We start from the raw sequence: 9,453 nt of genomic DNA, 5'->3' as shown, positions 1-9,453 counted from the left end.
CAGAGGGCTGTTATATCCAATAGAATGGTGAAAAGAAGTAGAATGATAAGCCAAAACTACAGACAATCAGAAAATTGTTGATGCAGTATTAGGTTGTGGAATACCTGATATGAACACTTTGGCAGAATATGTATCTTCTTAATAATATTTAACTTACGGAAATATTAGAATCAGCTTGCTTTCCCTGCATTCAACTTATGGTGTCATGCAGAATATTGCCCAGGTTTTGATTTTGACAGTAGTCCTAATTTTGAATGCCAATTTTATCTAAAAAATGATTTTATAACCGATTAAAATAGCTTGGGTAATGTGTAAGGATAATAGCACAAAAATTTTTAGAATTAAATTAAAGATACTAACATTGTCTTCATTATCACTTCTAAGTTTAATACAGTACAGGCATACCTCAGAGATATTGTGGGTTTGGTTCCAGACCAACGCAATCATGCTAATATTGCCATAAACCTAATCACTCAATTTTTTGGTTTCCCACTGCATATAAAAGTTTTAGGCCAGGCACAATGGTTCATGCCTGTAATCTCAGCACTTTGGAAAGCAGAGGCAAAGGGATCACTTGGGCCTGAGAGGTTAAGGCTACAGTGAACCATGGTCACGCCACTGCACTCCAACTTGGGCAACAGAGTGAGAACCTGTCTCAAAAAAAATTGTGTTGACACTATACTGTAGTCTCTTAGGTGTACAATAGCGTGATGTCTAAAAACATAACATATATAACTTGATTTTAAAATAGGCCTGGTGGGGTGTCTCATGCCTGTAATCCTAACATTTTGGGAAGCCAAGCCTGGAAGATTTTGCTGGAGGCCGGGAGTTTGAGACCAGCCTAAGCAACTGAGTAAGATCCCATCTCTACAATAATAAATAATGATTAGCTGGGTGTGGTGGTGGGCACCTGTAGTCTTAGCTACTCAGGAGACTGAGGTGGGAGGACTGCTTGAGGCCAGGAGTTTGAGACAAGTCTGGGCAATATAGTGAGACCTCTTTTCTACCATAAAGTAAAATAAAAATACTTTATTGCTAAAACATGCTAATAATCATTTGAGTTGTCAGCAAGTCATAATCTTTTTGCTAGTAGAGGGTTTTGCCTCAATATTGATGGTTGACCGATCAGGGTGGTGGTGGTTACTGAAGGTTGGGGTGCCTGTGGCAATTTCTTCAAATAAGACAATAATGAAATTTACCATATCGATTGACTCTTCCTCTCATGAAATATTTTACTGTAGCATGCAATACTGTTTGATAGCATTATACTCACAGTAGAACTTTTCAAAATTGGAGTTAATCCTCTCAAATCCTGTCACTTCCTTAACAAATAAGTTTATGAAATATTCTAAATTCTTTGTTGCCGTTTCAACGATGTTCACATAATCACCAAGAGTTGATTCCATCTCAAGAAACTACTTTTTTGCTCACCCATAAGAAGCAACTGCTCATCTGTTCAAGTTTTATCATGAGATTGTAGCAATGCAGTCACAACTTCAGGCTTCACTTCTAATTCCAGTTCTTTTGCTATTTCTACCACATCTGCTGTTACTTTCTCCACTGGAGTCTCAAACCCCTGAAAGTCATCCATGAGAGCTTGAATTAACTTCTTTCAAGCTCCTGTTATGTTGATATTTGACCTTCTTTCATGAATCATGAATGTTCTTAATGGGATCTATAATGGTCAATCTTTCCTGAAAGGTTTTCAATTTACTTTGCCTAGACCCATCAGAGGAATCGCTGTCTATAACAGCTATAGCCTTATGAAATCTTTTCCTTAAACAATTAAACCTGAAAGTCAGAATTACTTCTTGATTTATGGACTGCAGAATAAATGTTGTGTTAGCAGGCAAGAAAACGTTATTCTCCTTGTACATCTCCATCTGAGCTTTTGGATGACCAGGTGCATTTTCAGTGAACAGTAATATCTTGAAAGGAATCCTTCTGTTCTGAACAGTAGGTCTCAACAGTGGGGTTAAAATATTCAGTAAATTGGGCTTAAAAATACGCTGTAAACAATGTCAAAAAAGTGGGCTTAAAGTGTGCTGTAAAATAAATAGATATGTTGTCATCCAGGTTTTATTGTTCCATTTATAGAGCACAGGCAGAGTAGATTCAGTATAATTCTTAAGGGCCCTGTGGTTTTTGAAATAATAAATGAGCATTGGCTTTAACTTCAAGTCACCAGCTGCCTTAGCCCCTAATAAGAGTCAGCCTGTCCTTTGAAGCTTTGAAACCAGGCCTTGACTTCTCCTCTCTAGCTATGAAAGTACTAGAAAATACTAGATAGCATCTTTTTTCGGTGAAGCCTGTTTCATCTACCTTGAAAATCTGTTGTTTAGCATAACCATCTTGACCAATTATCTTAGCTAGATCTTCTGGATAACTTGCTGTAGCTTCTACCTCAGCATTTGCTGCTTCATCTTGCACTTCTATGTTACAGAGACAGCTTCTTTCCTTAAACCTCTGATGGCTTCCAAGTTTTCTTCTCCTGCTTTCTTACCTCTCTCAGCCTTTATAAAATTGAAGAGAGCCAGGGCCTTTCTCTGGATTAGGCTTTGGCTTAAGGGAATGTTACGGCTTGTTTCATCTTCTATCCAGACCACTCATACTTTCTCCATATCAACAATAATGCTGTTTCTCTGTTTTATCTTTTGTGTGTTCACTGGCATAGCACTTTTAATTTCCTTCATGAACTTTTCCTTTTCATTCACAACTTGGCTAATCGTTTGGCACAAAAGGCTTAGCTTTTGACCTATTTTTGGTTTTCAACATTGCCTTCCTCACTAAGCTTAATCATTTCTAGCTTTTTATCTAAAGTGAGAGGCATGTGACTCTCTCTTTCACTTGAACACTTAGAGGCCGTTACAGGGTTGTTAATTGGCCTAATTTCAATATTGTTTTGTCTCGAAGAACACGGAGGCTGGAGGAGAAGAGAGATGGGAGAATGGCCGGAGGGTGAAGCAGTCAGAACACACACACAATTATGGATTAAGTTTGCTGTCTTCAATGTGCACGGTGGGTGGTGGCCAAAACAATTACAGTGGTAACTTCAAAGATCACTGATCACAGATCACCATAACTAGATAAAGTAATAATGAAAAAGTTTGAAATATTGTGAGAATTAACAAATTGTCACATAGAGAAACAAAGTGAACACATGCTGTTGGAAAATGGACTGACAGACTTGCTGTCAATGCAAGGTTGCCACAAAACTTCAATTTGTATAGTATGCAATATCTGCAAAGAAAAATAAAATAAAGCATAATAAAATGAGGTATCCCTGTATTTAGAAATATATATATGTATTTTTTTTTAGAGATAAGGTCTTGCTCTGTCACCCAAGCTTGAGTGCAGCAGTACAATCACAGATCATTGCAATCTCAAACTCCTGAGCTTAAGTGAGCCTCCCACCTCAGCCTCCAGAGTAGTTGATACTACAGGCGTGTACCTCCACACCAGGCAATTTTAAATTTTTTTTTTTTTTTGTAGAGATGAGGTCTTGCTATATTGGCCAGGCTGGTCTTGAACTCCTAGACTCAAGTGATCCTCCCACCTTAGCCTTCCAAAATGTTGGGATTACAGGTGTGGGCTACCACACCTAACCAGAATTACCTTTTCATTACAAATGTAGTAACAGTCACAGTGGCCAGTGTGGCAATCCAAGGATGCATGTAGCAAAATCTACAAAACGTGTGTTCATGCTATGATATGAGCATTGAGAAAGAATTGAGAAACTACTCATAAGTGCGGGCAGAAATGGAATGAGTGGGTCTGAGGATACTTTGAACTAGGCCACTATATAGAAAAACATGAATTCTGGTTTGTTTGTTTGTTTTGTTCTGTTTTTGTTTTTGTTTTTAGATGGAGTCTTGCTCTGTCACCCCTGCTGGAGTGCAGTGATGCAACCTTGGCTTATTGCAACCTCTGCCTCCCGGGTTCAAGCAATTCTCCTGCCTCAGCCTCCCAAGTAGCTCGGATTACAGGCACCCACCACCATGCCCAGCTAATTTTTGTATTTTTGGTAGAGACAGGGTTTCACCGTGTTGGCCAGGCTGGTCTCATACTCCATCCAACCTTAAGTGATCCACCCGCCTCGGCCTCCCAAAGTGCTGGGATTACAGGAATGAGACGAATTTGTGGGTTAGACAATAACCTAGGGAGGAGGGAAAAATGGAGGAAATGTTGTCGATGTGACAAGTGGGTGGTTGTGTGTGTTTATGTGTGTTTTTTTATACTGGGTAATAAAAATAATGCCTAGATTTATAAGATGACAGAAGGAAACCCTTCAGAGGCTCTTGAATTTGACTCTTCTATAAATCTATGTCCTGAAAGAATAGCGACATATAAGCAAAGATCTCCAAATCCCTTTCTTCTTTCAGCAAGTTTTGTCATAATCATGACACAAATAATTCAGTTTTAAAAAACATAGCTTTTCTAGAATATGACTGTTAATGGAGCACTTGAAGCATATTCTGACTCAACAAGTCAAGTTCAAATAGTATTTGTGGGCATAAGAACATGGTTTTTTTTAAAATCTGCATCCAGACATTCTACCCCTGGAAAAGTTTTGTGCCATGATTTTTTAAAAGAAATACTGTCTAGAGCTTTGACAGTGCTCTCTGCTGATAATCCTTAACCAATTAAATAGGACCCACCAGAGACCTTGTTCATAAAAGATTTACAGAAAAGTCACAATGTAGTTGAATTCAAAATGAAGAGTGTAAGATAAGTGAGCAATTTTTGAATAATAACATATTCAGTAAAAGATAAAACATATCACCTCGAAATACAATGGAACAACATTAAAGTAGATATCTTGGGAGACATTTCTCTCCCCTAACAACTCTTTAGAATAAACAGATTTCTTCAGGGTTACTTTGAAAGACTGTAACACTTAAAAGGTAATTGGGTCAACAATCTTGTTTTGAGACAACACTCTAGGGATGCACTCATCTTGCCTCCAAGCAACAGCATCATTTTGATAATTTGAAGAACAAAAACGTTAGTTTGATGGTCTCTGGCTGAACTGACACTTGTAGAGAAAGAAGCTAGTTTGTTTATTTCTAAGGGATATTGCATATCAAGACCTGAATTAATTCCATGTGTTGACACACAATAATTACTGGTTTCCAGAAGAGGATGTTACTTTTGCAAGCTTTTCTACTTTGTTTATTTTCTTCTTAAGCTAGGAACAACAGCAGTAGGAAATAAGGTCTACAGCAGGAAATGGGAGCCATAGAATTATAGAATATGGATTCTGCAGGAGAGAGCAGGCAAGGGAGGAGAATTAAATACATTAAATTCCTAGTGTTTGTCAGGCACTCTGGTAGGTGTTTCATAATTTATCATTGCTACATTAGTTTTATAAAGCACGTATTCATGTCCCTCATTTGGCAGATGTGAAAAAGGCTCAGAGAACTCAAGTACTTTCTCCAAAGTCACCTAGATAATGCGGTAGCAGAAAAAGAATTCTAATTTAGGGCTGTCAAGTTCCAATGTTGTTGTTCTTTCTAATTGAAGGCTGACTCAGGAAAAGAACTAGATGTCATCTAGCTCTTTTCTAATTCTAATGCACTGCTTAATTCTAATGTGCATATGAATCAGCACAATAGATCTTGTGAAAATGCAGTTTCTGATTCAGTAGGTGTGGGGAGGGGCCTAATATCCTGCATTTCTTAAAGCTACCTGATGATGCTGATGGTGTTGGCTTGGGAACTACGCTTACCGCAGATACTGTCTAGTTTACCCTCTCAGGTTCAGCTGTAGAAACCTAATGTTTAGAGAAAGAGCCTAAGATCCCTAACTAGTGCTGAGTTTGAGCCAGTGTCAATGCCAAAAGGTGATTTTGGAGGTAGCCCTCTCCTGTTCTCCATCAGACCGCCAAAGCAGACCCACATAAAAGTGCATGTACTTGGCCAGGTGTGGTGGCTCATGCCTGTAATCCCAGCACTTAGGGAGGTCGAGGCAGGCAGATCACGAGGTCAAGAGTTTAAGGCCATCCTGGCTAACATGGTGAAACCCTATCTCTACTAAAAAGATGAAAAATTAGCCGGGTGTGGTTGCGAGCGCCTGTAGCCCCAGCTACTCAAAACGCTGAGGCAGGAGAATGGCATGAATCCTGGAGGTGGAGCTTGCAGTGAGCCGAAATTGCACCAGTGCACTCCAGCCTGAGCGACAGAGCAAGACTCTGTCTCAAAAAAAAAAAAAAAAGTACATGTACTTGCTGTGCAAATTCAGCTACAAGAACTCCCTAGGCCCCTGTTTCAGTGGGATTGCGGTCCCTGTCTTCTATTGGAATTCTGGAGTCATCATCACTGTGAAACTGTGTTTTGACTTCCAGTTGGTGCTCTTTCTACTGTAACTGAAGTGTTACATCTCAAAGTGGGATGTACAAATGAGAAATGAAGTGAAACCATTATGATTCCCCACAGCAGGAGCCACAAACTCAAATGTCTATGGTCAGGCGGGTAATGCAAAGGAATAATGTGGTCTTTGTGGGTACTGACAAAACTGAGAGCTGTGTCCATCCCAAGAGGGCAGCTCATACCCACGTTCTGGTGGTCACCACCATGTGGAATGCAACCTTAATGCTGACTGATCTTCCAGATTTTCAGAGAAGTTAGAAATATGGATTGTTTTAAATAGACCATTTAAAAATAGTCTTTTTAGAGCAGCTTTGGGTTTGCAGCAAACTCAAGCAAAACATAAAGTTCTCATATACCACTGCCTCCTCATATTCTTCCCCATATCAGTATCCCCCACCACAGTGGTTCGTTACAAACCCAGAACCACATCCATAGTCCATAGTTTACATTAGCATTTATTCTTGGTGTTGTACCTCCTATGGGTTTTGACAAATGCATAATGACATGTACTGTGACAGCCCTAAAAGTCCTCATGTTCTGCCTATTCATCCCTCCCTCCATACTACTCCTGGCATCCACTGATTTTTTAAAAAATCTCCATAGTTTTGCTTTCCCAGAATATCATACGGTTGGAATCATACAGTAGGAGACCTTTTCAGACTGGCTTCCTTCACTTAGTAACACACATTTAAGGTTTCTGCATGTCTTCTCATGGCTCAAAAGCTATTTTCTTTTTAGCAGTGAATAATATTTTACTGTTAACAGTAAATAAATAATAAATATTTATATCTATTTATTATATAGAGTAGCTCATATTTATTGTACCACAATTTATTTATTCACTCATCTACCAAAAAACATCTTGGTTGCTTCCAAGTTATGGCAATTGTGAATAAAATGGTTATAAGCATCTATGTACAGGTGTTCATGTGGACACAAGTTTTCAACCCACTTGGGTAAATACTGAGGAATGTGGTTACTGGATCACATGGTAAGAGCATATTTAGTTTTGTAAGAAGCTGCAAAATTGTATTCTATTTTCATGTACCACTGTGCATTCTCACCAGTAATGAATGAGCATTCCTGTTGCTCCACATCCTCCCCAACACTTGATGTTGTCCGTGTTTTGTTTTGATTTTGGCTATTCTAATAAGTAGATAGTGGTATCTCATCATTTTAATTTGCATTTCCCTAATAACATATGATGAGCAGCAAATTTTCATATGCTTACTTGCAATCTGTAAATCTGTATATCTTCTTTAGTGAAGTGTCTTTTCAAGTCTTCTGCCCATTTTAAAGTCTTGCTGTCCATTTTCTTATTGTTGCATTATAAACGTTCTTTGTATATTTTGGATAACAATCCTTTATCAGCAAAGTCTTTTGCAAATATTTTCTCTCAACTAGTAGCTTGTCTTTTCACTCCCTTGATAGCGTCTTTCACAGAGTAGAAGTCTTAAATTCCAGGGTATCAATTATTTTTTTCATGTATCTTGCCTTTGGTATTATATCTCAAACTCATTGCCATACCCAGGCCCTCTAGATTTTCTAGGAGTTTTATAGTTTTGCATTTTTCATTTAAGTATATGCTCTATTTTGAGTTAATTTTGGGAAATGGTATAAGTTTTGTTTCTCAATTCAGTTTTCTGCATGTGTATGTCTACTTGGTCTAGTACCGTTTGTTGAAGAGACTATTTTTTTTCTCGATGGTATTGCTTTTGCTCATTTGTCAAAGATCAGTTGACTATATTTATGTGGGTTTATTTCTGGTCTATGTATTTTGTTCTATTGATGTATATGTCTATTCTGTTGACAATGCCACAATATCTTAATTACTGTTTTTTTTCCCTAAGTCTTGAAGTCAGGTAGGGTCAGACTTTCAACTTTATTCATTGCCTTCAATATCGTGTTAGCTATTCTTGGTCTTGTACTTCTTCATATACATTTTAGAATAAGTTTGTCAATATACATGAAATAACTTGCTAGAATTTTGAATAGAATTGTATTGAATCTGTAGATCAAGTTGGGAAGACCTGACAACTTGGCAATATTGAGTCTTGCTATCCATGAATATAGGATATCTCTAAATTTATTTAGTTTTTCTTTGATTTTTTAAAAAAGTTTTATAGTCTTTTTCATATAAATCTTGTACATATTTTCATTAGATTTATGTGTAATTATTTCATGCTTTTGGTGATAATGTAAGCATTATTTTGTTTTTAATTTTAAATTCCATTTGTCCATTGATGGTATATTGGAAAGTGACTGACTTCTGAATACTAATCTTGAATGTTTCTATCTTGCTATAACGGTTTGTTAGTTCCAGGAGATTTCTTATTGATTCTTTCAGATTTTCTAGATAGACAATCCTTCATGTTATCTGCAAACAAAGACAGTTTTATTTATTTCTTCCCAATCTGGATAACTTCTGTTTTCTTGTCTTATCTTATTGGACTGGCTAGGATTTCCAGTACAACGCTGAAAAGGAATGATGAGAGGGCACATAATTTTTTAAATTATTATTTTTAAATATTTGAAACAAAACTCTTTCTCTCTCTTTCTCTCTCTCTAAATACACACACACACACACACACACACACACACATATATATTTATATGTATTTTTTTTTTTTTTTGAGACAGAGTTTTGCTCTTTTGCCCAGGCTGGAGTACAGTGGCACAATCTTGGCTCACTGCAACCTCTGCCTCCCAAGTTCAAACTATTCTCCTGCCACAGCCTCTCAAGTAGCTGGAATTACAGATTTGCACCACCATGCCTGGCAAATTTTTGTATTTTTAGTAGGGGGTTTCACCATGTTGCCCAGGCTGATCTTGAACTCCTGACCTCAAGTGATCCACCCACCTTGGCCTCCCAAAGTGCTGGGATTACAGGCGTGAGCCACTGTGGCTAGCCAAAATCTCAAATATTTTTAATTACTGGGCTAGCTAGACAAAATATATATGGAGATACATATTTGGCCAGAGAGCTGGCAGATTGTGACCTCTGCCCCATATCCTTGTGTGGAAAAACTATGCACTTTCAGATTATTGGAATCAACTTCTTTTTTTTTTCTTGTTCTTTTTTTTT

Source organism: Piliocolobus tephrosceles, chromosome 3, assembly GCF_002776525.5.
Source record: "Piliocolobus tephrosceles isolate RC106 chromosome 3, ASM277652v3, whole genome shotgun sequence".
Taxonomy (NCBI): Eukaryota; Metazoa; Chordata; class Mammalia; order Primates; family Cercopithecidae; genus Piliocolobus; species Piliocolobus tephrosceles.
Note: the sequence above shows the minus strand (reverse complement) of the source record.